The sequence below is a fragment of the Acinonyx jubatus genome, chromosome B4 (genome assembly GCF_027475565.1).
Source record: "Acinonyx jubatus isolate Ajub_Pintada_27869175 chromosome B4, VMU_Ajub_asm_v1.0, whole genome shotgun sequence".
Taxonomy (NCBI): domain Eukaryota; kingdom Metazoa; phylum Chordata; class Mammalia; order Carnivora; family Felidae; genus Acinonyx; species Acinonyx jubatus.
In genome coordinates, this window is record NC_069387.1 from 58,051,733 (window position 1) to 58,075,789 (window position 24,057).

The following is a 24,057-nucleotide window of genomic DNA, read 5'->3' on the forward strand; positions in this document are numbered from 1 at the left end:
CTTCCCCTTTTTCTTCATGCTATTTGATTTGTATTTGTCCTTTTACATAAATGTTCATTTGTATTTTTTTACTTACTTTAACATGACAGCATAGATAATTAAAATGTTATCTGAAGTTCATTCATTAGTTGACTAATTCCCTTTTAAAGACCTTTCCTTTTTCTTTTCATTTCTAGTGATTTGTAAAATTGACTTGATTCTTTATTTCTCTGCTATGCACAAACCAGGCAAGTTTTCTTTTTTTATGCAAGCTTTAGCTTCACAGTTTTAGTATTTTCAACTGGAATGTTTCCCCTGTAGATACGTAATAGTAAATGAGAACATTCTTACTTGTTTTTCTCTGGTTTTTCATATGGGAGTGAAATTCCATATAGGATTAGGTAAGTAAAGTATTTTAACAGAAAAGCTTTTTTCTGATTGTTTTTGTCTTTATTATATCAGTATTGTTCATTGTTAGTAAGTGTATTTATTCTAAGGTACACAAAGAAGAATTAGAAAAATAGTGCTTTCCATTGCTGAACAAATCTGGGCCCAGTCAAGAGAGAGGAAAGATATGGTCCTTTGAATAGTGAAAATTTAATAGAGGACTGTAAATATGGCAGGGAATATGAAGTGAGAGATTGATACGAGGTAAAGAGAATTCTGTGGAATATAGGAATAGCAGATATAATATGATCTTAATAGCCACTACCCTAAAACTGAGATTGAGTATGCAAAGAAGAGGCCCCATGGGACTGAGATTCAGAGTTTGTTGCATAAGGCCTGGCTGTGGCTCTCTGCAGAAAAGTCAGTGTGGTGCCTTGTTGATGGAACTTACCCAGAATCCAACCCCCCTGGAACTTGCTGAGGATGCGTCTTACCACAGGCACTCCGGTATAAAATCACCCAAAGCCAGTGCTGGGAAAGCTGCTGGTTCTGCTGACCTCTCTACACTTGTAGGATCTGGGCACTGGGGGAGCTACCAGGAAACAAAACCCTTTCCTCTTGCCCTCTCTAGTGTGTCTCTCCAGTGCCCTCTCTTGACAAAATTCCACGTGGTGCGGTTGTCCAAGGAAACCTACTTAAGGCGCCAGATCCATTTTCAGAGTGGGCCAAAGGGAAGAATTTAGAGCTGAGAGGCAATAATTTAATAACCAACACAACCTGCAAGATCATGACAAAAAACATTTTCTCTTTCCCATGTCTGTGAGATAGCCTGATGTCATTTCTACTAAAATGTAAGAGGCATGTGAATTGTCAGGCATATCAGTTTACTTAACGTCTAGTGAAATGTATTAATCCTTTATAATTAGTGCACATATGCTCCTTAAGAATTTGTCACTATAAAGGCTAATTTTTATGATTTTTTAAAAAGCATTGTTTCATTTCATCGTGCTTCTGACCCATATTCATTACACTATAAACATCCACATAAATGTTATACAGGGGTTGGCAGCCACCTGTGAAGAATTTATTCTTGATTAAAAGTATTTTTGAAATAGCTGTAGAAGCTTGTTATTTGCTTAACAAATCCATTTTTTAATTTTAAAATTCTTGACGTTACTAACTAGATTGAAATTTTATGACATTCTGCTTTAATATTTCTTATTGACAAAACTCATGAGCTAAAAACAAAAACAAAAACAAACTAGACTGAAAACAAGAAAAGAGGGCACCTGGCTGGGTCATTTGGAGGAGCATGTGATTATCAGGGTCATGAATTTGAGCCCCAGGTGGGGTATAGAAATTACTAAAAAAATAATAATAAAACTAAAAAAAAAATTTATAAAACCAAATATGGATCCCAGCATTAGTAGCCAAACAGAGAACATGATTTTAATTTCTTAGAGAATATTAAAAATGTATGCAAACTAAACACTTAAAATTATTTGAAACTTGAAACTACTGACCAGAAATTATGTAGGTCCTGTGGGAGAAGTCGCAGAAAGTATCTGTAGGTAAAACTGTGTTGCCCTGGTTGTAAACGTGCCACTTCCAGAGGAAAAGTGATATTGAATGGATACGGGGCTAAGTCAAGGATATTGATCTACCCTGTCAGAAGAGCCTTTCACTGCATTTGGAAAATTCAGTCTGGCCCCAGACCTGATGACTAATGTTGGCCCCTGTGTAGTCAGTTACATAGAATAACTAGTTCATGTGTGGCTTCAGTAGATATGTCCAAATTTGCTCAATAAGCCTTCTCAAGAGTTGAACTCAACTCTGGTGAACCTGGAGCTGTCTACATCACGGTAGAGACCGTTGTCTTCTACCTGCCTTGGTTTGGCCATAGCGGTAGTGTGCTATCATTGAAACATTTATAGGAGGTGGCTTGGGGTAGACTGCACAAAGACGACTGGAAGGCTGGACTGCAGTGGTCATAACTATCCACTGGTGAATGTCTCCAGTAAGACCAACATGTCTGCTTGTCAAAATTGGTTACAGATTACAGTGTACCAGCATTATTCTTTTAAAATAATCTTAATATAATTTAATATATATTTAAATAATTAAACATAATAAGATTATATAATTAAAATAATTTTAATAATAACAAAAACATGCCCTATCAGCATATTTTATTTTTAAAAATAAGAGGTAACTGTCTCAGTTTCAGTGAATAATAATTATGAGTGAGTTCAGGAATACTACTGATACTTAGAAAATATGGCCATTAAAAATAAGACTTTTTGGAGTATAATAAACTGATGCAGAAGAAATTTTTAAAAGAAGAATTACAAATACCATTTGAGAAGTTGCAAATTATGAGTAAGTATATATTTCCCAAATTGCCTTCCCTAATGGGTACAGTACCCATCAGCACGTGAAGTATGAAATTCTATATTAAAGAAAAATGTCTCCTTACTTTGTACTCCTAACTCCTGGTAATAGCTTTGGTGCACCAAAATCCAAACTTTTTACCTCCTAGAGTAGACTAAATAAATAATATAAATGGTCTTCATGCCTCACTGATGTAGAAGAGTGTATGTGTGTGTGTATTTTTAAATTGAGTTTATAAGATATTTTGAATTGTAAAAACATTCCTGAATGTAGGAAAAGCTTTACCATTTTGCAGAAGGGCAATGAGTTATTGTTCTTTCAAAGGAATGTTTGGATGAGGTATAAATCTACTGATTATCTTAATGCCACATTTTTAACTTTGATGTTTTAGAGAATTCTCTTATAAGAGGGAATTTAATTTTCTAGATATCCATTGTTTGAAAATGTTTTTTTAATTATATCTTTGAAAGTGCCTCAGGGCTGTAAGCTTAAAATTTGCAGCTTTATGACATTTGTCTAAGATGTAACAGGAAGAAAATGAACATAAGAATCTCACTTGTCACCTTACATGATAAGAGTGAATATTCCCTTAAATGACAAAAGAAATAAGTATGTTAAATCTTTTTCCTGGATTATCTGGGAGGGCCCTAATGCAATAATATAAGAGAGAGGCAGAGGGAGTTTTTGAGACAGAAGATGATGAAGCAGTGGGACCATGGAGGCAGAGAGATTGGAGTGATGTGGTCACAAGCCAAGATACCTGGAGCATTCCAGAAGCTTGAAGAAGCAAAGAAAGAATTCTGTACTAGAACCAGTGATGTATGCATGGCCCTATTGATACTTTGATTTTGGTGCAAAATCAAAACTGAGTTTTAGATTTCTGGCCCCCAGAACTGTGCGAGAACAGTTTTTGTTCTTTCATACCAAGCAGTTTGTGGTAATATGTTATAGCAGTTCCAGGAAACTAATTCACTTAGTGCATGGACTGAATCTTTGTTTCTCCCTAAAATTCTTATGTTGAATTAATTACTAACTCCAACGTGATGATGATATCTGGAGGTGGAACCTTTGGGAGGTAATTAGGTTGGGATGAAGTCAGGAGCCTATATGATAGAATCAGTTCACTCATAAAAAGAGATCAGGTGGCCGTCTGCAAACCAGGAAGTGGGCCTTCATTAGACACCAGATCTGCTGGCAACTTGATCTTGGACCTCCCAGACTCCAGAACTGGGAGAAATAAATGTTTTTTTAAACCATCTAATCTGTGCTCTTTTGTTTTAACAGCCCAAACTAAGACACTTAGTAATGAAGCAAATATAAAAATAAAATGTAAATATAAGATAAATCAACCATATGAGAAAATATTTTAGAGATTGATAGCTATTTTTTTAAAAGAAAATATTGTATGTAGTGATGGTCGCTAGATAAGACAGATACTATCATACACTGCTATGAAAGTGAAGGAAATTTGGCAATTTGGAACAAAATTATGGTGCCATTAGAAACTGTTTTCAAAGAATATTTAAGGTAAAAATATGATTACCATATACTATGTAAAAACATGATTTAAAATTTAAAATTATGAACTAAATTTTAAGTAGGTATCTGTTTATAGGAAAAGAAAAGTAAAATTAAAAAATACAGTCTGTGGAGCAAATTTACATGTCTTTAATCCCTGCTTTTCCACTTCTTAAGTGTGTGACCTTGGGCAAATTACTAAAGCTTTTTGGGCCTCTGTTCACATCAATAAAATGAGGATAATAAAACAAACTATGCACCTTATAGAGGACTAAGTGTGTATTATTTTTAATCCCTCAAAACAACACCCAGCATGTTTTAAAGTGTGCAACATATGTTACTTAGTTTTTTTGTCTTTTTAAAACATACTGCAATAAAAATTTTAAAATCTAAGGAAGTGGTTCACCTGATTACTTCAAAAACTATTTCATTCTTCCTTCACTTAAGGTATAGATACTGAAGAGGGGCTCCATTTCCAGAAGCTCTGTGATCTGCTTCACAGCAAAATAAGCATAACTAGTGGAAACTATTTTTAAAAAATTAAAGTCACTGGATATTGTTCTATAGGTTTGCACCAACTGAAGAAACATTTGTCCAGGAAAACCTGCTAGTACTTGATAGGGGCAGCCAGTAAGGCAGTTAAGTAATGACGAGCTCCTGCCCTACGCCACTTCCAACAGCTCAGTTTTATAATAGCTGGACTGTCAACAGGTGTGGCTAAGAAAACAGGTATTCTCTCTTTCATCTCCCAGTGAAAAGATACCATGTCTTATGAGGAGGGCAGACTACCGGCATTTCTCATCCCCTCCAACTTTAAATTATAGAGGCTAAATTCCTGGTGAGTACAGCCAAGATGTCAAAGGTTCCCTTCCTCCTCCCAGCCCCCACTGATATTATGGAGACTCTATTCCAGATGTGGCAGACCTGGAATACTGGGGCACAATTGCCCATGTTCTACCTTGCTTGAAAAACAGAAGTTTCATACAGAGCGAGGCAAGCCCAAGAAGACCAGAGGCTACTGCCCCCACTCAGCCCCTGGACCAGTGGCTCCATGATTTTGCCTAGGGGAAGAGGTAGTCCATTAGAACAGAGAGTAGTACCTAAGCTCTCCCAGAAGGAACTCATTTTACTTGAAATGGAGTATGGGGAAACAAAAACCTAATGGTGCTCTCAAAAACAATGGAGATCTCTTAAGCAAGTAAGAGCAGCAAAAAGCTAACCCAAAGGCCATCTTGTTCACAAAAGAGAACTGGGCAAAGAGCTAAGAAGAGGTCAGAACAAACCTCAAAGACTAGCCAGAAAAACTACCGATGCCCAAATTTAACTGGATCAGACTATGAAACAACTTATGCCCAAAGCACTGTTTAAAACAATAGAGCAATCAGCCAGCAATTAGTTGAGCCAAAGATCTGGGCAGATAATTTACCAGAGATAAAAAAAAGACAAAGTTTTGCTAACATGACACTGGCATTCCCTGATGATTTTATGAACATAATGTCCTCCAGGTTCATCCACTTTGTAGCATGACAGGATTTTTTTCTTTTTTATGGCAGAGTAATAGTTGCATGTGTATACATTTTCTTTATGCATTAATCCATTCCTGGCCATTTGTTTCCAAGTGTTGGCTATTGTGCATAATGCTGCAATGGACATGGAAGTGCAGATGTCTCTTTGGGATCCTGATTTTAGTTATTTTGGGTAAATATGTAAATTGGGATTGCTGGATCATATGATAGTTCTATTTTTAATTTTTGGAGGAAACTCCATACTGTTTTTATTTACAATAGTGCACCCACCAACAGTGCACAAGAGCTCCAGTTTCTCCACATCCTCACTAGCACTTATTTTCTGCTGTTTGTTTTATGCAATAGCTATCCTAACAGATGTGAGGTGATACCTCCATCTAGTTTTGATATTTGTTTCCCTGTTGACCAGTGATGTTGAGCATTATTCATATATCATGATGTAGGCCATTTGTATGTCATCTTTAGGAAAATATCTATTCAGGTCTTTTGCCCATTTTTAAATTTGGTTATTAGTTTTGTTTTTTTCTTTTTTTCTGAGTTCTGAGAGCTCCTTATATATTTTGGATGTTAAATCCTTGTACGTGGTTTGCAAATATTTTCTCCCATTCTGTAGGTTGCTTTTCACCCTGTTGACATTTTCCTTTATTCTGCAGAAGATTTATTTTAATGTGCTCCTCTGTGTCTATTTTTGCTTTTGTTGCCTGTAATTGTGATGTCATATCCAAGAAATTATTGCCAAGCCTAATGTCACACTTTGTCCTTAGGTTATCATCTAGGAGTTTTAACAGTTTTAGGTCTTACATTTAAGTCTTTAATCCTTTGGCTTTGTTCTTCTTTTTTTTTTTCTTAACTTTTTTTAATGTTTATTTATTCTTGAGAGACAGAGTGTGAGCAGGGGAATGGCAGAGAGGGAGGGAGGCACAGAATCTGAAGCAGGCTCCAGGCTCTGAGCTGCCAGCACAGAGCCCAACCCAGGGCTCGAACTCACGAACCACAAGACCATGATCTAAGCCCAAATTGGACATTTAACCAACTCAGCCACCCAGGCGCCCCTGTTCTTCTTTTTAAGATTCTTTTTGCTCTTTGTGGTCATTGTTGTTCCATGTGAATTTTAGGATTGTTTCCTCTGTTTCTATAAAAACTGTCAGGATATTGATAGGGAATGCATTGCATTTGAAGATCGCTTTTGATGGGTTAGACATTTTAACAATACTAAGCTTGGCAGTACATGAATATGGGGTCTCTTTCCATTTGTTTGTATATTCTTTAATTTCTTCCATCAGTGTTTTGTTGTTCTCAATGTACAAGTCTTTCACCTCCTTGTTTAGCATATTCCTAAGTATTTTATTCATTTTGATGCTACTGTAAATGGGTTTATTTTTTAATTTCTTTTTCAGGTAGTTTCTTATTAGTATATAGAGACAACTGATTTTTGTGTTGTGATTTTGTGTCCTGAAATTTTATGAATTCATTTGTTAGTTCTAACAGTACCTATGTGTATATGTGTGGATTCTTTAGGAGTTTCTACATATAAGATCGTATCATCTGCAAACAGATAATTTTGTCTCTCCCTTCCCAATTTGGATGCCTTTTTTTTTTTTTTTTTTTTTTTTTTTTTGCCTAATCGTCTAGCTAGACCATTCCAAGCCTATGTTGAATAGAAGTGGCAAGAGTAAGAATCCTTGCCTTAATTCCTGATTTTAGAGGAAAAGCTTTCAACTTTTAACTGTTGAGAATGTTATTAAATGGGGCTTTTCATGTACAACCTTTATAAGTTGAGGTATTTTCTTTTGATTCCTAGTTTGCTGAGAGTTTTAATATGACAGGGTATTTAATTTTGTCAGATGTTTTTTTTACATCTATTGAGATGATCACATGATTTTTTTATCCTTCATTTTGCTAATGTGGGATGTCATATTAATTGATTTTTGTATTATGAACCATCTTGGCATACCAGGGATAAATCCCACTTGGTCATGATGTATGATCCTTTTAATGTGCTTTTGAATTTGGTTTGCTAGTTTGTTGTTGAGGATATTTGCATCTGTGTTCATCAGGGATATTGGCCATAATTTTCTTTTCTTGTACTGATTTTGTCTCACTTTGATAACAAGGTAATGCTATCCTCATAAAATGAATTTGGATGTGCTCCCTGTTCTTCAGTTTTTTTGAAAGAGTCTGAGAAGAATTGTCACTAATTCTTCTTTAAGTATTTGATAGAATTATACCGCTCAAGCCATCTGGTCCTTGGGTTTTCGTTGTTGGGAGATTTTTGATTACTGATTTAATTTGATTACCGATTCAGTCTTTGACTACTGTTTTATTAAAGACCAATCTTTAATCAGTTGGTCTGTTTGGATTTTCTGTTTCTTCATGATTCAGTCTCGGTAGGTTGTATATTTCTAGGAACGTACCCATTTCTTCTAAATTGTCCAATTTGTTAGTCTGTTATTGTGTATAGTACTGTTTCATTCTTTGTATTTCTTTGGTATCAGTTGTAATGTCTCTTCTTTAATATCTAACTTTGAGTCTAATCTCTTTTTTGCTTAGTCTAGCAAAAAAACTGTCAGTTTTGTTAATCTTTAAAAAGTATTTTGATTTAAAATTTTTTTCTGTTCTCTATTTCTTTTATTTCTGCTTTAATGTTTATTATTCCCTTGTTTCTGCTAATTTTGCACATAGGTTATTCATCTAGTTCTTTGAGATGTAAAATTAGGCTGTTTGAGATCTTTCTTTTTTTAATATAGATGTTCATTGATATAAACAACCCTGTTAGTACTATTTTTGCTGCATCCATAAATTTTGATATATTGCGTTTTCATTTGTCTCAAGATATTTTCTCATTTCTTTCTTGCTTGTTGACCCACTGGTTGTTCAAGAGCTTTATTTAGGGGAACCTGGGTGGCTCAGTCAGTTAAACGTCTCACTTTGGCTCAGGTTAGGATCTCACGATTCATGACTTCCAGCCCTGCTTCTGGCTCTGTACTTTCAGCACAGAGCCTGCTTCAGATCCTCTGCCTTCCTCTCTCTCTCTGCCCCTTACCCTCTTGTGCTCTCTCTTGCTCTCTTTCTCTCTCAAAAGTAAATAAAACATTTTTTTTAAAGTGTTTTATTTAATTTCCATATATTTGTGGATTTTCCAGTTTTCTTTCTCTTATTGATATCTAGGTTAATTTTATCGTGGTTAGAAATGACACTTACTAGGGCGCCTGGGTGACTTAGTCAGTTAAGCATCTGATTCTTGATTTGGCTCAGGTCATGATCTCAGGGTTATGAGTTCAAGTCCCTCATCAGGCTCTGCTGACAGTGTGAAGCCTGCTTGAGATATTCTCTCTCTGTCTCTCTCTCTCTGCTTCTCCCTCCTCTCCCCCCCGCCCCCAGCAAGTCTGTCTCAAAATAAATAAATAAATAAACTTAAAAAAAAAGATACTATAATTTCAATCTTAAATTTGCTAACATTTTTGTGACTTAAAGTGATCTGTCCTGGAGAATGTTTCATGTGCACTTAAGAAGAATACATTTTCTCCTGTTGTTGGTTAGAATGTTCTGAATTTGTCTTCTAGATCTATTTGGGCAATAGTGTTCAAGTTTTGTTTTTTTATTGATCTGCTCTGTATGATCCATCCATTGTTGAAAGTGGGTATTGAAGTTCCCTATTATTGTATTGCTGTTTCTCCCATTTCTGTCAATGTTTGCTTCATATATTTGGATGCCATGATTTCCGTATAATTATTAGGTCTTCCTAGTAAATTGACCCATTATCATTATATAGTGATCTTGATTCAAAAAATACTGGCAAATGATTGCACGTTTGTTTGATTAAAGTTAAATGTGTTTTTATGATTGACTGCTTAATCCATTTTTGCAGTTAGTCAGCCAATTGCTATTCTAGCTATAGTGGATAAGAGACATCAGCTGGGTGGTTCTGGTCTTGGAGCTAAGAACTTCTTGGGAGATTAGATTTGAAATTCATTAAGCCATTAATAAAAATTAAACATTCATTGAGCATCTGTTGTGTGTTACTGCCTGTCAACATGTAGCTAATAATTGATACCGCAAGAATGACTTTGCTCACTTAGGGAAAAGGTGTAAATAAGTGGCATAGAGGACAGAGACAGGAAATCAGTAGTTAATGTTGACATGAAAAAGAATAGCTCATAATGATGACTCCTAGAGAATGGCCAGATGACTGGGAAAAGCCATGGAGAGTGGGATGTAAGAAATCAGGTCAAGAGGGTGTTTGCAAACAACAGTTTGGTCAGTAGTGCCAATGCTGTAGAACATCAAAAAAGGTACAAAGAGGGGCGCCTGGGTGGTGCAGTCGGTTAAGCGTCCGACTTCAGCCAGGTCACGATCTCGTGGTCCGTGAGTTCAAGCCCCGCGTCGGGCTCTGGGCTGATGGCTCAGAGCCTGGAGCCTGTTTCCAATTCTGTGTCTCCCTCTCTCTCTGCCCCTCCCACGTTCATGCTCTGTCTCTCTCTGTCCCAAAAATAAAATAAAAACGTTGAAAAAAAAATTAAAAAAAAAAAAAGGTACAAAGAAAGAATAAACGGAGTATAAAGATATGGCCCTCCAAACATGAGATTCTTGGTGAACTTGTTGGAAGTATTTCATTGGTAAAGGGAGGACATATTACAGTGGCGTTTGTGAGGTAAATGGAGATGAATTATAAGAATTTGAAGCTATGTGTAAATTTTAATGTCTTAAAAATATATTTCACTCAGAACTGTATTCTTTTTCCCATATTCTGTGGGATCATAGTTGATTTTATTTTCCTAGAGCCATTGTCCATTTACTGAATATTCTATAATGAACATATTTTACCTTTGTAGTTGGAAAAGAAAGTTGCTATATATCTAAAAGATGCAATGATGTGCAATAGCCTTATTTGCTAATATGTTGAAAATACAAAACAGTTTTCTAAAGAAGTATTTTACAAACTTATAAGGACTTTCACTGGCCTGCTAAGTGACCTTTGCTTTGGGATTTCCTTTGGTGCTACTTTAACAATAAGAAAGATTGTGTTTTAGAAAGTTCTAAATTATAATATAATCATAAGGGTCTATGCTGAACTGTCTCTTGGCTGCTTTAATCTACATATATGAAATAACCTGCTTTACCCCTTAAATTTTACTTCTACCTGTGGCTTACAGTAAATGGAGAGAATTGGGCCCTACCTTACCTAATGTAATAGAAACAAAAGAGATTGAAACTTTGGGTTTTCCACGCCTTCTTATATGAGGGATGGCGTGAGTGGGGAAGAAGGTTTACATACTTTGTGTAAGACACTATGATAAATTAAGGGTCTCTTTAATTGTAAATATATATGCTGAACCCTGAAGAAGCCCTGGCTAATTTACTTTTTCCTTAAAGCCAGATTTGGCACACAAAAGTTAATTTTGACATGCAAAACTAATTTAAAAAGCAGTATAAATCTTTACTGCAGTCTTTAGCTGAAAAATGTCCAGGAATGCTTAGATTTGTAGTACAATACACAGTAAAAATTCTTGAAACTGAAATTTCATCCAGTTTCCTCCATTATCTCTCACAAGTACCTGTTCACAAATCTCTCTTCTTCAAGAAACTCCATCACCTATTCCCCTTCACCTACCCCTCACTGCATGATTCAGCTGTTAACATTGATCATTTTAGCCTCTCAGGCTGTTTTCAGTTTTCCTGTTCTCCATGACCTGTATGTCAGCATTAAGGGTAAAGATGGAGGAGGGGGTCCCTTCTCAGGTTGGGTGGGGAGATAAAATTGCAAACACATGCATTGTTTGTTTTTGTTGTTTTTTATATCCTTGTAACAAACACACAATAAGTGGTGTTTCACAAACCCTGCTTTTCATCTCTCTGGGGAAGGGTGACCTCTGGTGGCTAAAACAAAAAGCCCCAAATTCAAGAGACTTAAAGCTTTAATTATCTCATCTCTGCTCAAATTGTGTGTATATATGTTCATGTTTTGCCACTTTTTGTAATGCTCCATGTGCTCATTCCAAGTAAATCAGTATCTTCTGCCACCATGTTTAAATCCTGCATCTTTTGTTACTCAGAGCTGTGCTCTGTCAATTCATAATTGACCTTAATTCAAGATCTAAAATATTTCTTAATAAAATATATTAATTTAATTATTGATGTAAATATATCTAAAAACTATATATATAATATTATGACTAATAAAGTATTATTAATTTCTTAATATAGTTATATAGCATAATATATTACATAGCTATAATAACATTAACAATTAAAATTAATTGATATATTAATATAATTGTATTTTCTTAACGAGACTGTCTCCTTGGTACTAAAACTTAAAACTTTTCTGTTTAAATTATAGTTTTTAGTGATTATTCTAGTTAGAAAAAAAGTTTTACCTACTGGTTAAAGAACCTATCAATCTCCAACTATGCTGTCTGATTCATACTCCAGGCTACTGTTTATCTTTGAACCAACCCTTTAACCAATATTTAATTCAGCTGCTTCCTCAGAGATATTTGTCCTTTACTTGTTTAGTCTGTCACTAAATGGCAGCTGAATTGTCCATTTTGTTTTCATATCAATCTTCACTGATTTGGTTATTTGTGTCCCACTTTGTTTAAAAAGGATTTAGGGCAACTCACAAAGATGCATACTATAAAAATGGTAAAAATTATTTTTAAAATAAAAATGAAGCAAAGAAATAAAAGTATCTTGGGCACAGTTTATACTATAGAATGTCTAAATTTTCTCAAAATTGATTTAAAAAAATTTTAATGTTTATTTACTTTTTGAGAGACAGAGACAGAGCGTGAGTGAGGGAGGGGTAGAGAGAGAGGGAGACACAGAATCAGAAGCAGGCTTCAGGCTCTGAGCTGTCAGTACAGAGCCTAACACAGGGCTCAAACCCATGAACTGTGAAATATGACCTGAGCTGAAGTCAGACACTTAACTGACTGAGCCACCCAGGCACCCCATCAAAACTGATTTTAATCCATTGTTTTTCTGAAATGTAATTGATAAATGCTATCATGATTAATGTGGGTGGGTTTAATAATAAAATAATTTAGTAATTTTTCCCCATGATCAAAAGAATGCTTTATTGTGGAGAAAAGAAAAAATTGTTTCTATGACAGTAAATCTACGTTCTCATGCTTTATAATCCTGAGTAGGGAGAGTATAAGAAGCAGAAATTAATCTATTCCACAGAATTCTACTTGTTTTCAAAGAACTTTCTGTGAAGTTCAATAGAATGACTTTTTAAAAACACTTATCTAGATAAGATGGATTCTATTCTTTTGTAATCCAGTATTGAGTTTGCGTCTATCATGCATTTTTACAGCCTGTGATGCTCTGCAGAGCTATTACTAATCCACAGGCATTTTTGCTGAGGTGTTTGGTATGAAACAAAAATTACCGTGTTACTCTAATGTAGTAGAAAAGTGTATTATTCTAATAAATTATATTTAACTGCTTTTTAAACCAATTACGTGTCTTTGAACTTCTTTTTTCCCAAGATTACATTTTAATTAATAAGCAGTCCCAGATTAATGTCTGAAGCAAAGAATGCAAAAAGCATTTTTTTCTCACATACTGTACAAGTTTTCAAGGTTAATTGTGTGTCACAAAATATATCCAAACTATGGCATAAAGAAAACAGTACTACCAAAGGCCAGACTATGCTTAATTATTCTTGGACCATTAACCACTATTCTATTGATAACCTGAGATATCTTAAATTTCACAAGCATGTATGATTTTGGTATATTTTTTCCTATCGGGACATAGTATTTAAGTGTCCTATAGTGATAAAACAATACAGATATTCTATAGTTGGTTATACAAAGAACATACTAGTTACTCAATGATCACAAACATGTTTTTGCAAAGTATCAGTACCATGGAGATGATGGTGCAAAATACAAATATTCTGTATAATAATAAGGGTTTTGAACTATTGGCAGTGAAAATGGCAGTTGATTGAGATATTTTAAAATAGAGAACTGGTAAATGAGTGTCTGCTTCTGAAAGTGGCTTGGTAAGTGGAATCTGAGTGATCAGAGTCAGGGTGGGAGAGCTTGAGAGAAGAGGGTTTAATAGAGATTTCAATATCAACTGTACATGTAAAGCCACAGCTATTCCTATCATTATTGAAAATACTCCTTATTCAGTGAAATTCAAGAAGTCTGAAAAGATGCTTCAGTGGTTTGATCTGACCTGTATGTTTTACTTATAAATGCATTCCTAATAAATCTACCAAAATATCTTAAGTTTCTCATCATCACATGCTATTTTAATGAAATGTACGTTTCTGTGTGTTTAGTTCAAACTTAGGTGCATGATATCAGCAGCCTGCAGCATAGGAAGGAAACTTCCCATATCCTAGCAGAGCTAGTGACGAACATATGGTTTTGGGAAGTTTGGAAATTTTATGGCTGGAAAACTTCTGGATTTAGGAATTTTTCCATTGAGTTTGCTTCCCCTTGAGAAGATCCTTCCTCTTAAGATAGTCTGTAGCTTTATTGGCCAAGCTCATCTATTTTTGTGATGATTTACTCATTTATTGTCACATATAAAACTTTTAAATATGGGGCACTTGGGTGGCTCTGTCAGTTAAGTGTCCACTTCTTCTCAGGGCATGACCTCACAGTTTGTGAGTTCGAGCCCCACATAGGGCTCTGTGCTGACAGCTCAGAGCATGGAGCCTGTTTCGGATTCTGTGTCTCCCTCTCTGCCTTTCCCTCTCCCTCTCCCTCTCCCCCTCCCCCCTCCCTCTCTCCCCTCTCTCCCCCTCCCCCTCCCCCTCTCTCCCCCTCTCTCCTCCCCCCCTCTCTCCCCCCCTCTCTCCCCGTCTTCCCCTCTCTCCCTCTCTCTCTCTTTCTCTCTCTCTCTTTCTCTCTCTCTCTCAAAAATAAATAAACATTTAAAAAAAACTTTTGGGGCGTCTGAGTGGCTCAGTTGGATAAACCTACTTCAGCTCAGGTCATGATCTCGAGGTTTGTGGGTTTGAGCCTCACGTCAGGCTCTATGCTGACAGTGCTGAGCCTGCTTGGTATTCTTTCTCTCCCTCTCCCTCTGCCCCTCCCTCACTGGTGCTCACTCGCTCTCAAAATAAATAAACATTAAAAAAATTTTAAAACTTTTAAATATCTTTTTGGAAAATTTGTGGAAATATGTATGTTGTTGCTTAATTTTTCCTAAAAAGGAGTAGGAGAAATTTGAGTCATTAAATATAAAAACAATTCTACTATGTCTGTATGCAGTTAGATTCTCAGCAGGTTTCTCAAACTCATCTAGGTAAGGAACTTTGGAATGTTCATTCAAAACAAATTTCTTGCACTGTTTGGTGTAGAAACCCAAAGTCAAGTTGTAGGACTCATGGGAAACTTCCATGGCTTAATCAAAGGTTCCCTTGGGACACATGGATTTTTAGAAGGGAGGACAATAACAAAAAAGGATGTGGAAATTGCTACACTTGTGTGCAGCAAAGAATTTTGAACAAAATATTTCCGTGCAATTTTTATATCTTATTTACCTGTTCTTTATAGCCTAAGATATGTTTAAAGCCATAAAACCTCCAAATCTATTGAAAGTCAAAGGAGTTAGATAGATTTCATTAACATGTGAAATGCCCAGTTTTCTTTACCCTTCTATAGTTATTTAAAGTAGGATTAGTAATAGGAATATCAACTGAGAAATTCTGTTGATGTTTGAAATGCCTGGGGTGCCAACATAATTAAACAGCATGTGTACACACTTTGGCCCTGTTCCAAAACCAGTGATTATGTGTCTAACATTAATCTTGTGTGTCTACAAAAGCTGTTAGGGTAAACATCTGGGATCTTTTACTACCTAACCTAAAGTATTACATAACCAGTTAAGGGAACTTCTTACCCACAGATGTACTACAGAGAGCAATTTATGTGTGTGAATTTATTTTAAAGCACACAGGTGTTAGGAACTAAATACATTATATCACATACTTCAGCCATCCTTGGATTGTGACTTTTCTTCTAAGGCAAAAAGTAAGGACAGTGTTCTTCTCACTTTGGTAGCACATATACTGAAAAAATAAAAAGTAAGGACAGTGTAAATGTTGTTAATGAGTTCAGTTTGACCCCAGATACTCTATAATGAGACTTAGGATCAATTGGAGATCAAATTCTTACCAAAATTATGTGGTTCAGCTTTTAAGCCATTACAGAATTTGTTGGAACTCCTTTGATCAAAAGAATCTGATACCTGCTCATGTAAATATTGAAACTCTAAGTAAAACTTGTGATCTTTTAGGTCACAACAGATACCAATTTGCTTATAGCATTTTTTATTTTTATAATAGAAAATGACAAGAACAGTGAACTATGCTATATCTTTTTATAGATTTCCACTACATTCCTCCTTCATGCATAGTAAGGTTATTATCTCACTCTTTCATCCTAAAAAGCACATTAAAATTTTCAAGAGAGTGTACATGATTTATCTATGAAATTGACATTAATATAATTATCCAGGTTTTGTTTTAGAAAATTAATAACATGAAGTGCTATTGATTTTTTATGATAGACATAAGATGAAACTGAATAAAATCATCTTCATAGAAAGAAAGAAACTTATGGCCGTGTGTTTAAGCATGTTTCTTTGTCCATGGAAAACTGTTTCTTTGCATTTAATATGCAAACATGCCTGGTCCCTGTGGGCTTTCCCACCCTCTGGGTAAAGATTAAGAGTAAGGACTGGAGTCAGACTCAATTAAAATCCTTGTCTCATGTTATACTAGTTGTATCTAGTCCATTAACCTTTCAGAGCCTCTACTCATTTTGCGTTATTTTTAGTTAGTATATGTGGCTGACATAGAGGAAGCTCATGGCTTCTGCTGATGTGTCTTTTCCACCACCATCTCATCAAACTGAGACCAGCTGATTCCTAGGGGCAGTGGGTAAGAAGGAGGAGGATGTTCTAAGTAGAGAAAACAGTACTTGGTGGGGCAGAGAGATATGACTACCTCACAAAAGGAAGTGTAGTTGAGGAACGGGCTGGACTGAGTTGGACAATGGTAGGAAGTTTATCCTAAAGTCAGTGAGGAACATTCATGGATTTAAGCAGAAGAGGCCCAGGAATATAGTATTGTTGAGTGGATAAATTCATGCAGAAATGAACTAGGTTGCTTTTGGATGGATTTAAACTGAGAAAAGAAGCTAAAATGAAGAGATTGTCATGATGTCTGCTGTTGAGACTGCTTATGGTTAAAGGAATGAAGTTATGGATGGTTATGGATTTCTTGAAAAAGAAATTTTAAGTGTATAAATAAGTTCTAGCCCAGGTGATATTATTCTTAGCCCCCTATAAAGATAGGGACTGTCACTAGACCATACAACTTAATTATGCAAGAGTAAAACTGGCTAGGGAGTAATGCCCACAGAAGAGGGGTCAGTGCCTTAGTACAGCCTAGAGAAGAAGTTTATTAACCTTACCCTTAGAGGTTATAATTTTTATCAGTAGTATTTGGCAGTTGGGAAAATGTCCATTAAAATTTATAGGGAAATACTGGAGTAATCTTCATAAATCTCAAAAATAAGATATATTCCATAGCAGCTAATGCACATAGAAATTAGGGGCACCTGGGTGCCTCAGTTGGTTAAGTATCTGACTTCTGCTCAGATCATGATCTCATGGATCATGGGTTGGAGCCCCATGTCAGGCTCTATGCTGACAGCTCAGAGCCTGGATGGAGGCTGCTTCAGACTCTGTGTCTCCCTCTCTTTCTGCCCCTCTCCAACGCATGTGTGTACGCGCACTCTCTCAAAAATAAATAAACATTTAAAAAAAAGGAAATTAAAACCAAAGGTTGCAATAAAAAGAAAATATCCAGAAAGGTAAACCAATTGGAAGAACTCTGCAGCTTATAAATCTGCTATATGGTATTTTTTAGTTAGATGGGCTTTAAAAACAATTAAGAATTAGTATCATAGATTTTAATACATAGATTATGTGGAAAAGATATAATAAATAATTTTGCTGTATTTGGACCTTATCCCAACCTTGTTTGGTTTTCTCCCTCTTCACCCCTGCATTTTGTAAGGAAGTAGGAAGCAGGAAGTTCTACAGTGTTCCCTTAATTGAAATATGGATAGTAAATGCTGGAGGATAAGGACTAAGAGTTACTTAGCCTGCCAGAAAAAAAAAAAAAAAAAAGTTTTAATTTCAGAAATTAAGAGCGATGAAATCCTAGATAGGGCATGGGAGTATTTCACCCTGTCCCTGTGGACTCAGGGATTTTGACATATCTTCTCTCATCCCCATACCCCAGCCATTGCTATGACTCTTCCAGCTGACCAGTGTGTTCATGAAAGATATGTGTCCTGTTTCTCTGGTATTAGGGCTGGAGACCAAATGGAGAGTCCCTGACCTAGATGATCTATAGATCCTTTCAAGGGCTTTGGATCTATATCCTTTCAGATGCATGTAACTGCTACTAAAGAAGTACTGCAGGAAAGTAGATGGGAGATTATCCTAAAACAAAAAAGGGAAGAAGCAGTTGAGCCTGTGATAAACCATGTAGATTTCAATGAGTTATAAATGTAGCTTTGAAGTACAGCAAACTAAACAGACTAGTTAAGAGATGCAGAATTCATTTTAGCCTAGCATTGTTTTCCCCAGAGTTTGTTAAATTCCCTTTTAATAGGCAGCAAAATAAAAAGGAAACAAAGACAAGAAACAATTTCAACGTCTCAAATTAAATAATATCAGTTATAAAATACTTTCCAGTGGATCGCTCCCAGTGCCCACTCCTTATCCTCTTTGGTATATGCTCTTATAAAAGTGAACTCTTTACAAATAAATTTAAAATTGTATATGTTATTTTGTATAATTTTTGTATTTTATATACTTTTTGGAGGTAGTTTTAGAAATAGGGTAGAGATTAAAATGTTTTACTACCAGTATCCCATTTTATTCTGCCTTTTGTCAAAATCTTCATCCCATTTTTTAAAATTTTGTGACCAAATTGTATTTTATTAATAATTTTCTTGTTTGTTTTTGTTAGACTTTTAAGACTGAAAGTTTTATTAGACTTGTAACACTTGTAGTTTATTCAGATTAGCACTAAATTTAGGTAAGTGTTTTCAAAAGCAAATATATTTCATAGCATGGACTGCCTTTTTTATGGCTGATGGACCACCACGACTACTTCAGTGGACCCTTCTACATTGGAGGGGGGAGGTGTGTGCACACCTGTGTTCACATGCACACAAAGAGATTCACGAATGGGATGCAGGGGAAAGAGCTTCAGAGGGGTCCTGAAACCAAGAGTTGGTCCCTAAAGGTCACCACAACATGCTTGTTGCCCAAGAGTCAGAGTCTAAAGGAAAATAATGTTCCAGCCATCCGGAATGTGAAACAACTTAAAGTTTTTCTTAAAGAGAGAAGAGCAGATATGTATTAAACCAAGCTCAGCTCAATTCTGGGACTGAGCTTGAACAATGCCTATGATATACATATGCTTAAGATCTCACCTCCTCCTAGTGTATTATTATCTTTCTACCTTGTACATACCTCCATCATCAGTTATCACATCAGATGGTGATTGTAAACCTCTGGATTTGGCACACAGATTATATGTGGTGTATATGCTTTGGATGAACTAATACCACTGTAATAAAATATTTTGTTCTCTTTGTAATGTTTTCTCTGCTGTTTTATACCTATTTTTTAGAGTGAAAGTTTGTTTCAAGATCAAAGTCTCAAAGGAGAACATCTCATCTGCTTTGGAAATAGAACTGACTAGAAGTAAAAAAAAAAAAAAATACAGTAAAGACCACAAAGATAAATAAGCTGAAATAATGTGGTTTTGATAGTTTCCTAAAAGTATTTTACCTTCTCAATTATGAGCACCACAGATCCTGCATGCTTACTTGTTTGTTTTTATACTCTGCGTTTAGAACCCAAGCTTCTGAGGCATGTTGGAAACCACAAAAATATAAAACTAGATATTTGGCTTTTAAGTGTATCTTCAATGTACACCTTCATCATTGTTACCCAGGGCACATTAGAAAAAAAGTCACTTGCATAACCTACTCGTTAACTCCCAAGATTAATTTGGGAAAATAATTTAAAATGCTTTATTCTTTAAAATTCTTGTTTAAAAAAAAAACACCATTTAAAAGGGAGCATATTTAATTTGCTTCATTTCCAACCAGATATAATTAGTGCTTAGTGAAGCCTCATCTCCCAGTGCACAAAACTAGGACATTGCTTTGTCTCTTGTTGGTTTTATTTAATTTGACTTTAGTGTCTTCACAATGAATTTATTGGCCTGATAAATTACTCCTTTGTTTTCAAAGACAAATCCTTCCTGTCACTCAGGTCTGTGTCAGTCCTTTCTACTTAGAGCTTTGTGGAACAGTCCCAGATGTTTATTCTTCCTACGTAATTGTAGGACTTTTTCTTTTTTTCCTAGAAAATGTTTGTATTTTTCAAGTTTGTTTTTGAGTTGTCTTTTAAAATATACATATATATATATATATATATATATATACATATATATATATAGACACGTGTGTGTGTACATATATGTGTGTATATACATATTTAAATATCTATGTATGGAAATTAGAATATATTTGTATATTCTACTGGCACTCACAATGTGAAGCATTAGAATCATAACTGGAAGGGATATCGTGGTTGTTCCTCATGATTGGGCAGAGAACTGATCCAAAGCTGTGGGTTTCATTGAGCCTCCTCTTATGAAATTTAACATACTGCTTGTGGTCAGGCTCAGAAGGTGAATTTTTTTTATCATATTTTTTTAATTTACATCCAAGTTAGTTAGCATATGGTGCAACAGTGGTTTCAGGAGTAGATTCCTTAATGTCCCTTACCCATTTAGCCCATTCCCCTTCCCACCACCCCTCCAGTAACCCTGTGTTCTCCATATTTAAAATGACATATCAGATAAAGGGTTAGTATCCAAAATCTATAAAGAACTTATCAAACTCAACACCCAAAGTACAAATAATCCAGTGAAGAAATGGGCAAAAGACATGAATAGACACTTCTCCAAAGAAGACATCCAGATGGCCAACCGACACATGAAAACATGCTCAACATCACTCATCATCTGGGAAATACAAATCAAAACCACACTTAGATACCACCTCACACCTGTCAGAATGGCTAACATTAACAACTCAGGCAACAACAGATGTTGGTGAGGATGAGGAGAAAGAGGATCACTTTTGCACTGCTGGTGGGAATGCAAGCTGGTGCAGCCACTCTGGAAAACATTATGGAGGTTCCTCAAAAAATTAAAAATAGAACTACTCTACGACCTAGCAGTTGCACTACTAGGTATTTATCCAAGGATACAGGTATGCTGTTTCAAAGGGACACATGCACGCCAATGTTTATAGCAGTACTATCAACAATAGCCAAAGTATGGGAAGAACCCAAATGTCCATCGATGGATGAATGGATAAAGAAAATGTGGTATATATATATATATATATATATATATATATATATATATATACAACACAATGGAGTATTACTTGGCAGCCAAAAAGAATGAAATCTTGCCATTTGCAACTACATGGATGGAACTAGAGGGTATTATGCTAAGCAAAATTAGAGAAAGACAAATATCAGGACTTAATTCATATGAGGACCTTAAGACACAACAGATGAACACAAGGAAAGGGAAGCAAAAATAATATAAAAACAGGGAGGGGGACAAAACATAAGAGACTCTTAAATAGGGAGAATCAGAAGGTGAGTTCTTAAGGTGACTTTCATGGCATCTCCAAAGAAATCATCATCAGAATTAGTTTTGTGAAGTAGATAAAACAATCTCCATTCCTTGGTTTTGCTTAGGCAGGTGGAAGGTGGCCTCTTTATCTGCTGCAGATAGTTCACTTATAATAAATCTGGGAGGCTGTTAGGGGTCTGAGTTGGTGTAGTCCTAATTTCAGTCTAGACTCTGTTGAGTCTGGGTGTGAGAGGACTCAAGATTAGAGACCTGAGTTCTTTACCTAACTCTTTTAACCTTAACTCTTGAACTCTACTAACCTCAACTATTTGGTGGTTTGTTTTGTTTTTGGTAGTGGGAGGGGGGGAGTATTATAAAATGATAGTATTATAGATTATATATTATAGAGATATAGTTAGAGAATATAGATTATATGGATTATAAAATGATAACTGCTTGCCTAACTTCATAAATTATCTAGCACTTGTCAATACATGATGTATTTAAAATTAAATCATTATTTCATTTTCTGGCCTTGCATCATCCTCATCCTCATGAGTATTTGATTCATTTGAACAGTAGCTTTTTGCTTTGATTTTGGTAATAATATCAATGTTTTTGCTTTTTAGTTGTTGAATCATAACTTTAAATATATTAGTGTTTTGATTTTTAAAAAGGAAATTAGGACATTGTTTAATCTCCTTAACATAAGATTTCTGGTTCAGTAGCTAGGCACAAATAATTGGTTCCTTGGACTTGAATTTAAAAAATGAAAAATTTCATTCTCTTAGTCATTCTGCCACTTCTAGGTAAATTTTGAGCAATGGAAAAACTTTGCAAAAGTTCAAATTATACTTCTATTAACGTTTCAGTTAACTAGCTATAGATACCTCTTGACTGTAAAAACTACTGTCCCATGCTACTGTGCTGAAACCTCCTGATTGCCCTTCTTCATTCCCTTTCTCTGCCCCTCCCCCCACCTCTGCAGGTTTTAGACATTAAATCTACTGGCTTTTAAATAGTAAATATGTTAGGCCTTGAATCCTTGATTCCTGTTTTATTAGTAAGGTAACTGCTGACTCTTCATTATACTGAGACTTCTTATTTTCTGAGCACTGAATATATTTATATAGAACTAACATGAATCTAATATATTAATATTGGTCACATGTAGGTTTCAGTCTCTGAGATTTTTTTCATAGTCTAAAGTTTAATAATTTACTTAATCTTTTTCCCTGAATATGTTGCTTACCATCACATTAAAACACAAGTCATGAGTTTTTTGACATTTCTTAAATTTGTTTTCATATGTACAGCTTTTAGAGTATTTCATTGTTTAGTTTGTTCTTCAAAGGTCTATACTCTTTCACTTCTTTGGGAGCTCAGTTGGAGTAATATCATTATGGATTTGTAGAAATGTAGGCAATCATAAATGCATCGATTTCCTGGCTTTGATATTGGATGATTGTATAACTTAAACAGTTGTTATCAATGCAATGAGCCTGCACATTGTTCACAACATTAGCTGTTACAAAGGAAACGAATTCTGACTTCTAGTTTAAAATACAGTTAAGGAATTAGAAGGGTGTGTGTGTGTGTGTGTGTGTGTGTGTGTGTCCATCCATGCACATGCACACACATGTATGTGTATGAATATGTTTGTATACACATATATACACATATACATACATTAAAATACAAATTTGCAAATCTAGATCAGTCTTAACAATGGAAGTACAGGACAGCCTGATATAAATGTGTACAATAATGCTAAGGAGATACTATTTAAGGGCATAGAGTATACTTGAGTGTGTTTTATGGCTTTATGTCACCTTTCTGATACTGTGATGTTGTTGGATCTGTCTTCTCAGTTCCAGATGCAGATTTCTAGTTTTGCTGAACAGCTCTACAGAAATATTGCTCTTACAAATTCAAAATATCCAAAACTTAAAAACTTTTGTTATGGCAAAATCATATTGAGAATATGAATTGCTAGTTATTGTAAATATTTTGGAACTTTTAGGGTCTAGTTTTAATAATAAAATGAAGTACATGTTTATTTAATTCTTTTCTTAAATAATATAGTTACAGAAAAGATTAGTTTATCTTTTCTGCACCTAAATAAGCTAAACATAGCAATTTAAGAACTTGTTTACAGAGAATACAATGTATTTGAAAGAACACTTTGGAAAAGACCATATGTTGTGTTCACTCTGTGTATTCCCAAGCTTTGAAATGGAAAAGAATATTAGCCACAGGTCTATCTATGGGTCTATTTGTCTTCATAATCTTAGATAAGTTATTTAGATAGGTCATTTATAAACCGGAATCTGAAAATGGCTTGAGAAGTCCGTACTGTTTACTTTATCAATTCCTTTGTTTTGATTTCATTAAATTCCTTACATTCTTTTTATTAAAACTCTCTGAGTGTGTAGGGTGGAGCATGTCTTTCTTTTTAACTGGAGACATTTGGCCTATTTTGATTAATCTGTTTTTAGGGAGGGAAAAGCTTTGCTTAAAGTGATAAGGTGT

General features: G+C 35.2%; 1 protein-coding gene across 3 annotated transcripts in view; it reads left to right on the forward strand.

Moving 5' to 3' along the window:
* Window positions 1-24,057, forward strand: part of RASSF8 (Ras association domain family member 8) — a 117,346-nt gene that overhangs the window by 61,368 nt on the left and 31,921 nt on the right. The window lies entirely within an intron of this gene.